The 15,008-nt window shown below is 33.3% G+C and overlaps 1 protein-coding gene across 9 annotated transcripts in view; it reads left to right on the forward strand.

Moving 5' to 3' along the window:
* Window positions 1-1,921: 1,921 nt before the first annotated feature.
* The window catches only part of LOC106463665 (rap guanine nucleotide exchange factor 6-like), a 165,523-nt gene continuing 152,436 nt past the window's right edge, over window positions 1,922-15,008 (forward strand). For 7 of the 9 annotated variants that reach the window (XR_002611530.1, XM_022391224.1, XM_022391228.1 and 4 more), the window contains exons 1-2: window positions 1,922-2,026; window positions 5,816-5,861. The gene's annotated coding sequence lies outside the window, so the exon portion shown is untranslated. Of the gene's footprint in view, window positions 2,027-5,490; window positions 5,536-5,815; window positions 5,862-12,050; window positions 12,145-15,008 lie in introns of those variants that run through there. The other 2 variants (XM_022391225.1, XM_022391227.1) reach the window with 2 other exon arrangements.

The following is a 15,008-nucleotide window of genomic DNA, read 5'->3' on the forward strand; positions in this document are numbered from 1 at the left end:
AATAAACAGACAGCCATGTTGTAACTATGATGTGAATGAAACACTGATGATCAAATTTTACTAACACAAAATTTGGGTGCTAAAGAAATCACAAAACACTACATTTTGCCACCAACAAAAGTAAAATATTGCAATGTGTGATTTTGGCAAAGCCCAGAGTAACCCCTGTGTTTAATGGATTGTAAACAACAGTTTAGTTGAACTATGCTGTTAAATATGTTTAATGAACAGTGGCGCTAATCAGTACTATTTAAAGGATACAGAACACTGGTTGAACTCGTGCACCATTTGTTTAAGTATAAAGGATACTGGACAATGGTCAAACTTATGTGTATTTTTAATATGTATTGTGTTCAGGAGTAAAGGTGTTATTGCTTATTAAAAAGGTTCTTTATAATATCCATTGAAATTACTGTTGACAGTGTTTGGTTTTCATATAAGAAAAATATTCTGCTGAAAAAAGTATAGAGAAAAGGTAGTATAATATGTCTTTGTTAAAATAACTTGTACTAAATAAGAATAAACTTGATGCTTAGATAAATCGAAGCCATGATTTGAATTTCTACTAGGGCACATTCCCTGCTTTTGTAATGATATACTTTTATTACAATTTACCATATGAAAACTTCTATCCTGCCATCATTGTGTTATACATTATACATTACAACCCCTGTTGCGATGTGTGACCATGCTCTATCTGATAACTATACATCTTGACAATAGTTCTGTAGTCTAGTTATCATTGCAAAAAAAGCTGTCATATACAAAGCACACCACTCCTCTCTTTGTGTTTGTCATAAGTCACCTACTATACAAGGATGACAGTTTTACAGTGCCCCTTTCAATAGACCAATTACACAGGACTTTATAGGAGTGCTTCTGGTGACTTGACCAGTATGTCTTTGGATGGAATAGCATGAACACTCATTTCATTCTCCAGCAGTTTGAAGTGTGCAATGGCTGAATGGATATATCTTGGAAGCAGCTTGAATCCTTTCTGATAATGTTGTGTACTGTTGCCTATGGCATATTCACAGCTGTTGCCAGTGATCTTTGTGTCTGTAGATTCTAAGTTGTTACAAGACACCAAACTTTGCTTACCATGACTGGATTATGACTTGTTGTAGATCTTTCAGAATGTTCCTAATGCCCTGAGTTGATCCATATATCTTTTTTTCCAATGCGATTAAGTACAAGGGATGTCCTTACCTTTCAGATTATAAATCCCCCAGTCTGAACACATCTTTATGATATGAGTGTATGAATAATTTTTGTCTGAAAGGGCTATTACAAACCTACCTATCCAAAAAGCACTCTTTGATGGCATGACACTACTTACAAAATTCCAAGCAATGTAAAAATGTAGTTCTAATATATGCTATTCCACTAAAACTGACTTTATATGAGCTGTTGATATTCATATTCAAAATTGGTTTAATATAACATACGTAACCCCCTGTATTTTCTTTTTTTTAGTGTCAACCTTTTTAGCTTTTGCTATTGCCTGAGTGCTTAATGTACAGTTATCAGATATAACTAGAAAAATTAAAACAAATTACAGTACAATCACACCAAAATCTCTTTCTCTTGAACAACATTAGTTTATTTTCACACAAAAATCAAGTATTTTCCATATTTCTGTCTTCAAAGCTGAATTCATCAGTTAATAATAATTAAAAACAAGCCATATCATTGATTATTTTAAGATTAAAAGCCAATAAAGATTCTGACTGATTTTGTTTTGTAAATTATACAAGAGTAATAGTACCTAAGTATTAATTGTGTAAAATATTGGAATCTGTCATTGATTCCAATTCATTGTTGTCATGGTTAATAGTGTATGTAAAATTACCTAACATTAATTGTTAATTAGTTACTAATTTTTTTGAAACACTAGATATAGTTACTAATTAGTTTATGTTCTGTGTTTCAGCTTCTAATCTACCACCATCTTCTGGGAAGTCCTGAGGGGGGACTGTTTGTGGTGGTAGGTGCCAGGATTCATTCCAAGGTCTCCTTGTTAAAGGTTGGTATTCTTCCCACTCGAATGGGATCTCTTTTATTATAACTTGAATCATTTAACTGTTTGAATGGCTTCAGGGGAGTTATCCAGGTTTTGCTAACTTTTTTGATAGAATGGCTGAGTGTGTTATCAGTTAGGTGAATGCAAAAGTATTGTTTTATCTTTCTTTCTCATGTATGGATAATATACCATTATTTCTCTATACTACTTTACTTTATCCTATGATATTCTCTGGTATGATGGACTATTGTAGATAGAGCAGTATTACACATTCTTGTATGTCTATTATGCCCCTGAATTTTGTCTTTTGTTTGTCTTTTTGTTTCTCTGAGGTATTGGAGGGAGTCCGCAGTTACAAGGTTTGTAAATGGTGTTTTAGCTCTCCATTGTGTTGTGGATTTTTAGTGATGTTCTGACTTATGCTGTTTGCATATCTCTTGTACATTTTCAGAAAGACCTTAGTCATATGGGAATATGACCATGTTTTTGGAATTTTCGTCCTATTTGTTCTCGAGGCTAATTTTTTCTTCATCAGATGTTCAGGGTATCCATTTTCAAGGAGTATCATAGTGATGTTTTTTTTCTTTCTTAGTACCTTCTCTGTTACAAATTTCATTCATTCTGGAGACTAGACGTTACCATTTTTACACTGTTTGGGAGGGAATTTAGAATAGTAGTTAATTGTATATCACTTAGACAACAATAATACAAATGCAACTAAAGTCATTGTTACAAACTGTTTAAGAAATTAAGGCATAAAAAAGTGAATTAAATATGTTTAGATCACCTTTATTAACACAAAAACAGTATTATTATTATTCTAAGAAAAAAAAGGAACTTGTAAGATGTTTTAGATACAGAAATTAATTGTAAACTTGTATTTACTCTTATAATGAAAATGAAAAAGGAATGTTTCCTTTTATTGAACGTTTTAATACTAAAGAGGTTATGTTAAAAAATCTAGGTATAATACATGTATGTCTTAAAAGTTTATTACCTTCAGTTAGTGATGTGCCAGGTTGATATAATATTACCTTGTGATTTAACCCAGTGTTTTTCAAACCTCAATACCAAGAACTGGCTTGCTATCTTCCTAAGCTGTCATGGGTCACTAAAATGCATGTTCAATGAAAAAACCATTATATTTACCTATGAATCTTCTGTAAATTTTTGTGGAATCACATGGATCAGCACTGGTTCACGTATAGGTGATTAAGAAACACTGATTTAACTAAGTAAGAAATATCTAAGTTTGGAATGTGATAAAAAACTGTTGAAGTATGGACTAATATTTGTAAAGAATCTTCACATTAATTTTGGCATTACTTACATCCTTTATTTTAATTAGAACTTGCACTCCTTATATTGAACCAAGAAGTACACTTGGGGCTTAATTTCACAGAATGTTCAAACAGGATGTGTAAGCTACTTTGAAGTTTTTAGCTAGATGTGAACTAATGACAAAGCCTGAATAAATATACCCACATATCGAATGCTCATGTGACTATAGTAAATGAACTTACAAACCAGCAAGACATCTTTATTAATATTTCATACAACAAATTAACTGTACATACACTGCTGCATCATTTGAGATGATCAGACTGGGCTTCACCATCATTTAAACAATCATGATATCTACAACAGAGTGCCTAACATGCTGTTACTCAATTTTCAACTCTGATTCAATGGAAAGTATGTGTGATTTGTTATTTTAATTTGTCAATGGTTTTGGGTTTATTTTTAGATATCCTCCTATATTATCTGAAATAAAAACTTTTAGAATTGATATACAGAAGTTGCATAACTTTAAAGGATGGGTACACTTTTTGGATCACCCTGTATATAGTCATGAGAGACTTGACAAAGAAGTAAACAAAACTTGCATGTTGAATGAAAAATTAGATCTTAAAAGTTGCTCATACATAAATGTAGCAGTGTACAGATAGTCTTATTATATAATGTTATAAAAGTACAAAACTAAATTGTGGACACCATGACGTTGATGTCACTGTTAGTTTGTTAACTTTGAAGTAGAACTAATGTGTATAAAATACTCAGATAAAGATGTTTAAATGTTGAGGAAACTTAATGGGAACTTTCTTGGTAGAAAAATAAAGTTGAGCATTCATTTTATGTAGTTTAAAATGTTTTTTTTAGCATTATTAAACAGGAATATGTAAGTAATTCACAATTAATGTTTGTGTCATTCTCTATCCATGTATATAGTACAGTGCAAAACAGTAAGTTAGCTAGGTATTTTATTACATCATGAGCTCATCATTTGTGGCTGTTCCCTCAAGTGCATCTGACTGTAAAGATGATCCATTATGTATGTGTGTCTGTTAGCATCTATCACTCAAAGTTGGCTGGCTTGATTACCGTAATTTTGGTATGGTAACTGGAAACTGTCAGATGCTGTACATGGGCTATTTTGTTTTGGGGCACATTTCCATTTTTCTATGGACTTTTGGCTTTGAATTTCAAGAGGTTATTAGGGATTTAATAATAAAGAATGAAGAGACATATTATCTAATATTGTCCTTTATACAATTTATTTTAAGGGGTGACCTAAGCCAGTAATTAATTACTTTGAAATCTTTGTAAAATTATGAGCCATTACCAACATTATTTAAATGATACCTAAGGGCTTGTTACTTGGAAGTGAATTTAATGATTTAATATGATCTTCTGAAAGCTAAAATTGTTGCTGAGACAAAACATCAAGAACATAACTTACTAATGCGTTTTTTATTAATATTCACTAATGAAAAGCTATTTATTATGTACTTTTCAATGTATATCTAAATTTGCATATGTTATATACATAACTGACACATGAAGTAATATTTTGTGTTTGTTTCGGTTATGATGTAATACATATATAGCCATTGTATTACTATGTTCATATCATATATCTGTATAATTATGAGATTTATTGGTCTGGCAGCGCTGTTCTAGTTCCAATGATTACCTCAGTGCAGTAGATTCGGACCTCGACGTCGAGCACCACCTGGTAGCGGTTTCTTTCATTATTGTTTTGTCATAGATACGTCGTGACTAAAATATATGGAAAAGGTTTTGTATTAATCTGTATGGCAGCACGCATGTCCAGTGTGTAATATATTTTGTCTGCGGACACGGTTCGTGCACTTATAAGTTATCGTAGCGTGAGAAAACGTCTATTGAGGGCGCACCTGTCGCCGGAAGTGGTTGACCTTGCTTCCTCGTATTTTTTACAAGCGGGAACCTCAGCAGTTGGGTAGAAGACGGGTGGAAATGGGGTTTGAGATATGATGTTATGCAACAGGAAACGTATGAATACGGAGGGTACATGTTAAATTCAATTGTTTTTTGTCACCAGTTGTGTGTTGTGATTGGACCTACATATTAGAGAAGTTGTCTTATGCTTGTGTCACTGGATTTTATGTATGTTTGGTAATGATAGTACATAAGTTATAGAAAAGAATAAAACGTCACTGAAATTGCTTAACTGTTATGAGGAGCTTTGTGTAAGTACGTGTATTGATTGATCTAGATTATAAAGAAACCGTAATAGTCGAGCGCTCTCGGATAGTGGACTTTCATTCATCAGGGTTAAATTTATCTCATGACATTTTGCCATTTACTACTGATGATTGAAAGTCCACTTTACAAAAATGGCCGGTTTATTTGGCGTTTCTTTTCTGAAACTTTTTTCTGCTGATCCTGTATTATTTCGTGTTTTGTTAATTTAAATGCATATATTATGTATATATTGATACTTTGGTCATTTCAAATAATTATTTCCAGTTGCCTTGTGTGCATCGGCGCCGGGAGAAGGAAGAGACACGACTCGGTATGTATATACTTGTGTGTATGGTAATCGTATGTCCAATTAATTAATTGGTTATTTGAGTGTTTAGGAAATTTCGCTCAAAGCTAAACAAAGGTTATCTGCTCTAACCGTCCTTAATCTTGAACTGACAGAGGGAAACCATCTACCCAACAACACCCATCTTACATTCTTTGGCTAGTCTAATCAAGTGACGAGGTTTGGCCATCACTGTTATAAACGTATCCTTGTTTCCCAATATGATGAAAAGGATTTTGTGCCAATGGGACTCGAACCATTGGCCTTCGAATTCACAGTTCGGAATTCTAACAACAAAGCCACGCCCATCATGCTGGTTCTTATGTCATTCGATCTATTTTAATAATAAAGTCATACAGCATAATTTAGATCTTTTTTTCACTTCTTATGTGCATTTAGTTCGAGATAACTATTATTGTGTTCCCCAGCGGGTCAGCAGTAAGTCTTCTAATTTACAACGGTAAAATCTGTAGTTTTATTCCCTGCGGCGGACAGAGCTCAGATAGCCCACTGCTCAGCTCTGCGCTAAAACTATAACTAATACTATTTCCTAGGGGTAAAACCATATGTTTCGCTTAAAAATATTATATATATATGTATGCGTGTACGCAAATTTTATTTTCACGTGGCATCACTATAATGTTTACCACGTTGCTGTTTATATCATAATGTGTTTGACCCCTTATGTTAGTAGAAGTATTGAAGTGTAACGAGAGAAATCACGAGCTCATGTGGATTCAGTTGTTACTTTTCTGGTATATGTTGCACAGGTAGGTCAGTTTGTGCCACGATTTAGCCCATCTGCAATTATTAGTCACATCAAAAACAGACTTACAATTCTTTTGTGTTTGTTGAATTTCCTATTATTGCTGCATTTCTTTCCAAGTTAACTACGAATAATTTGTCATATAACTTTACGAAACGAAGGTAGTGACATTTAAAACGTATGTACTATTATGTTTTTTGTTTCATAATGTGTGTACGTGTTACAATTGTAACTAGTACTTTATTTCAAATATAGTACTTTTCGATACGAAAAACGATAATAGACTATATAAGTGAGATCTAATACTAGGTTTTAGATTTATATCCAGTTCGTTGTAATCAAGCTTACTTGAAAACCTAAGCAAAATATAAATGATATGTTTGAAATAAAAATGCTCATATATGTTTGTGAATGGGCTACACGAATGTTTTATGTTGTTTAGTTAGTCCTATTATTTGTAGATGGCGCGGTAAAAAGTAATTGAGAACTTCAGGGTAATTTGGTTTTTTTTTTATCTCAGTATTACTTTTTTATAGTTAAACCATGATATTGCCTTGAGGACTAAAGCTATTTTTGTGGTCTCATGTTTGGAAAAAATAAATCACAGAATATCTGCACGGAAAGAAACGGTACGAAATAATACACACAGTTACCAAGCTTCACTTGAACGTTTTTGCTTAATCGCCCCCTAAACCTTATAACTAACTATATATAGAATGGAAGAGCAACTTATCATGATAAAAGATTTTCCCTTCAACCACAAAATTTACTTCAGCCATAAGGCAGGTCGTGAACACTTCTATGAATAAAAGCAAAGTATGGGAAAGAAATCAAAACCTTTTGACTATATCATCAATAAAATATAGTGATTGGCCACCCTATTGGCCTAAATGCTGACTCATTAAATGTTATGCAGGATCATAAGCTGTTATTTGTTAACGCGTAATGATGTGGGTTTTGGTCCAGTAGTAAACAAAGGCGGGAAATGTCTAGTATTTGGTCGTAAACCTTTTATGCACGAAAACAACGAAGAAAGAAAAATATTAGAGTAACTGAACTGGGTTAGATGAAGAACAACACAGCTTTGTCGTTGTAAGGTGTTTATTCGGTCGAATGCACCCTTTGTTCGCTGTATATCTCCCATAGCATGAGGCTCTGAATGTGCGTCTGTGTGTTGCCTGTTCTTGAAGGGTTTTTTGCCGACAGGAGCTAACGATGTCGTTTAAACCTGTGTACGTGTCTGGCTGTTTTTGTATGGTTTGAATATATAAGTACCGTTCATTGTATTGTGAATTTAAAACACCTGGTGGGCTTTATGACATTACTTGCTTTAAGCTGTTTCTATAATCAGTTCAGTTAGAAATCCAACGTTAAAAATCTACTTGAACGAACGTTTGAACAACAAAAATATAATAAGCTAAGTTTGTCGGTGATGCTTTTTTGTTGTTGTTCTCGGAATCACAAAAAGTTTAATGTAATTTATGTAAAATATAAAATGTTTTAAAAGTAATTTGTATGTATAATATGCGTATTAACCACTGTTTTTCAATAACTATATATATCTATATAGTTTTGTTTACATATTTCGCCGTTCTTCATTTTTAACTGATAAACTAGAAGGAAGACAAGTACTCAACGGCACCCAACGCCAACCGTTAAGCTACTCTTGTCTAACCAATCTAGCATGGCCTGGAATTTAGGTTGCCCTACTCACAAAACCCGATGCAGAACATGGTTATACTATCAGCCGTAGGTACGTTATATTGTAACGGCTAGTCTCACTATTCGTTGGTAAAAGCGTAGCCCAAGAATTGGTGGTGGGTGCTGCCGGCCTGTTGCCTTTTCTTTGGTTAGCAGCTCAAAATTAGAGATGGCAACAGATAGTCTTAGTAGCCATTGTCGTAAGCAAAAGAAACAAAAAACTTGTTTAACCAAAGAGTGGGATCTGAACACCTTCGGATCCACAGTCTGGCACATTAATCACTATATCATGCTAAGTTCTAATACTTAGTGTTAAGGTGATTCGAGAAGATAAAGGCTCTCACAAAAAATAAAAAATATCATTAACTAAAAGCACTTTGAAAAGTATGAAAGGGGGTAACTTTGTGAGTTGTACGAATTACTTTAACACAGACATGCGCATATGTTTCTTGTAATTTTAAAAGTATTTCTGAAACGTTAACCATCAAACGAAAGTTGGTAGAACAATCGTCGACATATAAGTTATCGTATATAATTAACTATTTAGAAACTTCCACGTATATATGACTTTGAAAATCATTGAAGACTAATTAATGGCTTGTTAAAAAACAAAATATGTTAATTAGATATATGCAAGATATTGTGTTAAAAATATTAGGCCATGCGAGTTGAATGAACATATGTAGCTGCAGTATTAGTTAATACTTGATTTGAAAATAACAAATATTAAAACTTCCAAGAAAGATATTACTATAATATCATGTTCCGACCTTTTTTTCCATGATAGTGAATAATCAGTACCAAAATGAAACCCTGTCTGTATTACTGCGTTTTATGTATTCCACTATCTGTTTGTGAATGTTACCAGTTTTATAATTTAAATCAGTTATGTGGGATGCTTAAAAAGTTAAAAAAATAATTATAAGTTTGGTTTTATAACGTGCATATGCTATCACTAATCGCACTTGTGCTTAATATGTAGAAATGGCTGCCGCATTCAGTCGGTTACTCTATGATGTTTACAAATAACTGCTAAAGTTGAGTTATAGATTATTTGAGTACCTAATTGCCACTATCGAGTATTACACAGCTTTTATAACAGTAATATTATTCTGTTCTTCTACCACACGTATTTTGGTGTGGAAGTGATAAAAAAAGGAAACTACTACTTAGCAGTGAGTCTAGTTTATAAGCATATATTATTTCCATGTTTCCTAATTACATTTCATTTCTGGTCGCTAGATGGCAGCACAAATTGTTCTTATATAACGACCGTTTGGGACTTAATTCACAAACATGACATCTGCCAAAACAATTTCAGGAAAAAAAAATAATAAAGAAAGACTAAGCTAAATTATTATTGAAGTTATCAAAGAGATCAAGTATTTATGCAACTGACAGATCTGTGTACATGTTATTGATGTCTGAGTTTAAAAACACCAGTTTCTTAATTATCAAACCATTATGTTATATAGGTGTCTACTTTTTTCACATTTTCAGTGGGGCTGAGCCTGACAGCCGTGTGTGTATGCGTGGTATCATGCTTCATGGCATGGGATTTGTATGATGTCCTCCTTTTTAATGGATGTGACCTTAGCATGTGGTGGTTTCGATTGTATTGACAGGCACTGAGTTGAGGTGAAGTTGGAAAGCCTGGGGTTTGTAACTATCCCCTTAACGTTGGCCCAGCGGAGTAACCATTCCAGTTTCACTAGCTCCCAATGTAATTCAAAATTAGAGAAACTGATATGATATTAACATTATATATTACCATTGAATTAGAATAATAACGCAAATGTTCACTTATCAACCTACTTCAATGAAATTCTTTAAAAAAGAGAAGGGAAACAAGTAATAAAAAATTGCAGAACTTAAGGGATGACAGTGCCAAAAAGTACAGAAACAAAGTAGGGATGAATACACAAAACCATACCAACATCAATACATAGGGATCCAAATCTTTCTAAGAATAATTTTTCTACAACTAAATGTTGAATTCCTGCCAGTTGCATGAATTCAAGTTTGAATAAATGCATTTAAACTGAGTAGTACTATACATTCTTACAGTGGATAATAACCATAAGCTTGTAAGGGTGACTCAGTACTTAATGGCTACTTTTGTATGGGTTTGTGTGTTAATCCCTACCTTGTATGTATACTTTTTGGCATTGCCATTCCTGTATCATACTCAATTTTTGCAACAAAAAATATTACTTGTTTTATTGTTCTGTTATTAGGCTGCTATACTATGGACTGAATGATGATGAAAAAAATGGTAGTTAGTGATGTTGAAACCTAAAACAGTTATATGCGAACATGCCCTGTTCTTCACCTTATAGCAAAAAAACAGACAAACTGAATTTGCTTTTTTTCTTAATTAACTTTATGTACCTAACTGCTGATGCTGCAGAATTCCCAACGTTAGGCTGAAATACAGCTGACATTGAGGCGGTGTTAAAGTTGCTGTTAAAATCGCACGTAAGTTATCATAGTCAACATGTTCATAAAAATGTGCAACTTTATTCTACCGCCAATAGAAATTTTATATAAACAAAATGCATATTCAGTTATTAAGACATAGCCTCAATGCTTTCTTTGTTGTTACTTGGAGGGTTGGTAACGAAACAATAAAAAATAATAGGCGTATTGGATTTTTCAAACATATACCATGTACGTCTGTGAAATGTTTCATTCTCAGTACATTTGTTGATATGGGCAGTTTATGACCCGTAAGTGTTTTCTGTTTAAAAAAAAAAACAAGTTGTAAACGCTGTATCGTTGCATACGTGAAATTTAGCCTTAGTATATATGATGTACATATGGAATCATATTTTGAATATACGTTATAAGTAGACGCATTGTTAAAAATTCTTTTACAACAGTTCGATAATAATGTAGAAATAGTGAAGTGTAGCTGAGATATACAGTTGTTTTTATCGAGTGACATCGACTTTTTTTAAAAGCAGCATGACACCATATGGAGGAGCGCTATAAGGATACTGAGGAAAAAAATAGCCACGACTCGATCGTATTTAATATTACCGTTAATGGTAAACTACAAATTCTCAACATAATTTCTTCCAATTCTTATTTTGTTTCTACGATCTGATTATTAGCTTCCGGTGAATCACTTTTTTGTAGATTGATCCTCGAATTGGAATGAACTTGCTAATACATATAGAGAAGATACTAGAAATCAAATAATACTTGAATAAGAAGAAATAATCAGTTCGACTGATGATGAACACCCGTAGAAAATATCCCTTTTGCAAGTGAAGTAAAAAAAAAAAAGCTCATTCATTTTGTGATTACATTCTGTGATTATCAGGGGATTCGACTCGTAAACAGTATAAGCACGTTTGTCTATATTTAGACATTGAGCTGTAGTGTATGATTAGAACGATCGGTAAGAAATGCAGCGCCCTCGAGTGGATACAAAAAAGTGTGTCGTTGGAGCCTTTATATAGAGGGAATACATGTAAATACTTCCCATAGCCATTTAAAAAAGAAAGTTCTTGCCCGGGATTCCGAGTGGCCCTCCCGTTGATAAGACCCCTACCGAGTGGAACAGCTGTGTGCACATGCTACATTAGTGAGTGTTTTTCACACTAAGTCATCGTCTTCTAGTTGTTTGGTCTGCAGAGTAATAGCAGTTCACAACCCAATGATTTGGAACGCAAATAAACGCTTTCTGAAGATAGTCTGTAAATTATGTTGTTGGAGGTTTTAATGTAGGAAATTCAGTTTACGCGTGAAACAGTTTTAAACTAGAGGTCATCACGTGACTAGTAGGGTTAAGTGGTAAGTTATTACCCAGATATTTCTGTCTTGGTTCAGTTATACTTCTACGCAGGTTTATTCAGAGGGCGTTCTTGTTATCTGTATTATCAGTTCTTTTTGGCTACACGGGGATATTTGCGACCAAATTTTGTAAAGATCGTTGTATAGTAAGAAGCCCGATATTTTAGTTTAATGAAACAGACATTTACTATTCACTATATTTAAACCAAAGATATGGCACTTTCAAGATATTAAACTTTCAGAAGTATACCCGTTGAATTCCTTAGTTCTATCATATGACTGAAGTACTGAAATTGAGGTCAGAAAGAGCAATAAACTGGCAAATTTCAACCTGTAGATTTATTATGTGAATAACATCATGCACTTGTTGGTATGCTGTCAGAGTATATGAAAAAAAAAACAAACCCTCAAGTATGGTGCATACACACATACACACAAAATTTTAACTTGGAACTTTACTGATATGTAATTGAGAATAACCTTTGTAAGTGTAGGTTGAATTTGATTCATATTTGTATATTACATACAGTTTCTATTGAATTTATGTGGGAACATATGTTTTTCGTGTGATTCTATATGGCTGGTTGGCTAAGAAGTATATACATTTGTAGTCTAATATATATAACGGTCTGGTTTACAGATGCGCACATGTCCTTTTTTTCTTCTTTCGTTGTCAGATATGAAAAGTCGTTCTAACGTTGGTATTTACAACTATATAAAAGTCATGGCCTGGCACATTACTTTCTCAAACAAAATAAGCGAGGTTTGCTTGATCTATAGTTTCAAACTTTTACGTTGATGTTAATAAACATTAGCTTTGGGAAGTATTTATGCTCGGCTTCCATACAAATTTTGGCCAGTTACCTGAAAAAGTATTATGAAAATTGAGTTGTCTAGATCCGTTAGTAACAGAGGCGTCGGAATCGGTGGTGCTGTAGCACCCCCACTTTTATATATTTGACTTATATAGCAAATGTAAGTTATGTTATTATACTATCTGCATGTCTAGCTAAGCAACCCCACTTTGCAACGTCTTCCTACACCACTGAATAATATCGCCTAGAAACTGCGGACTTTTAGTTCAAATGAAATAAGGGTTAGCGATAAGTGGCAAGGCTGTGATTATGATACCGTGCAATACTTTGGATTCTAGAAAGAAAATTGATTATAGATCCATAGGTATACAAGAACGGGATTTAGGTACAAAAGAAAGACTGAAGTTAAAAGATAACAACAAAGAAGTTGTTAGTTACAACATGAACGAAATCGATAAAATAAAATATATTCTTTAAAAACGGAAATGTTGGTTTGTTTATAACGAAAAGGTAATCGTTGCTTGAATAGAATTTTGATTGTTAACTAGAACATTACCTTTAGCGCACGTGAGCTAAATGGCTAGGTCAGACTCATAGTTTCAGGTGCGGTTGTCTTTTATATTGAACAACTTTTCCGGGGAGGGACTAGCAAATAGGAACCTCCGCCACAAGGGCTTTATTCGGCCGAATAACGGATTGAGTGTCACTTTTATAACTCGCCTATAGCTGACAGTGTAGTATGTGTTCAGCGGATCACGATTAGAACTATGGATATATTAACCACCAAGTCATTTATCAATTCACACAGAAATAATGACTTAAATTGATTTTACAAATTGAAATTTCAAAACCAATTTCAATTGAAAGAATCTGAATGTTGAATATGTTTCAGGTTAGATATTTTATTCTTCTCGTCTTACTCTCTGAAGAAGATTTTTGACTTTACTGTATTCTTTATTAAGTGTATATAATAAAATATCGAAAAGGCGATTACTCCAATATGACCTATTTATTGATTTACCTGTTACTTTATAAACCTAGTATTAGAGTATAGTGTGTTTGGAAAATAAACTCAGAGTGACTGTTGTGCCGCAAGACGGATAAAAAATATTAAAGGATAAGTTAGCACATTTTTAAACGAAAACTGTTTTATTTTATGCAATGTGTCAGGCAGTATATATCGTTTACATAGAAATTATATTTATTTAACCTTTATTACTTTTTATCAATACTGCTTAAATCTGAAAATAACTAAGAAACATCTTGAAACTATTGGATTGTCGAACAAGCAAAACAACATCTCCAAATGACATTCGTCTGACAAAAAGCACGAACAAGTAATGATGCACCAATGCTTTGAATGTTGATGTAAACTTACTTCGCCAAGAGCAAATAACGGTAAAATAAATCAATTGAAACAGTTACTATAGGAACGGATAGGTTTCTATCTAATGGTTGTACTTTTTGAAAATGGTTTGTCAGAGGTAGGAAGAAAAAGGCATATTACTTCTTTTTTATTTATTCGGTAACGTGTTGTGTGTCAATTCTTAGTTTTTACCTGAAAGACCTACAATCGGGAGGAGTACTAAGTTACATGGGTCTAAACCTCTATAACCAAAGGTATTTACCTGATGATTCAATTATTTACCTGATGCAATTATTTATTACTTTAGGCTCTGTGTTGTTTACAAAGCGTAACTATAGGCTGAGAGTATAGGCTTACCACATGTGTGTGTAACAATGTTTTCTTTATTTTTTATTGTTATCGTAGCAATTAGTACAAGTGTATATAAAATGTTGAGAAAGTACACGATAGTCTTGCCTCCTGATAGCTCAGCGGTAAGTCTGAGAACTTATTACCCCAAAAATCGGGTTTTGGTAATCGTGGTGGGCAGAGCACAGTTAGCCAATTTTGTAGTTATGGGTTTAACAATAAACAATATATTCTTATAACGTTCAGGTCGAAGACTAGGAATTCCAGTACTTTTTATTATATGCAATAACTAGCTAGAGTACCCGTCCCCTGAACGGAAGTTATGTAAATTTATA

This window comes from Limulus polyphemus, unplaced genomic scaffold (genome assembly GCF_000517525.1).
Source record: "Limulus polyphemus unplaced genomic scaffold, Limulus_polyphemus-2.1.2 Scaffold1457, whole genome shotgun sequence".
Taxonomy (NCBI): domain Eukaryota; kingdom Metazoa; phylum Arthropoda; class Merostomata; order Xiphosura; family Limulidae; genus Limulus; species Limulus polyphemus.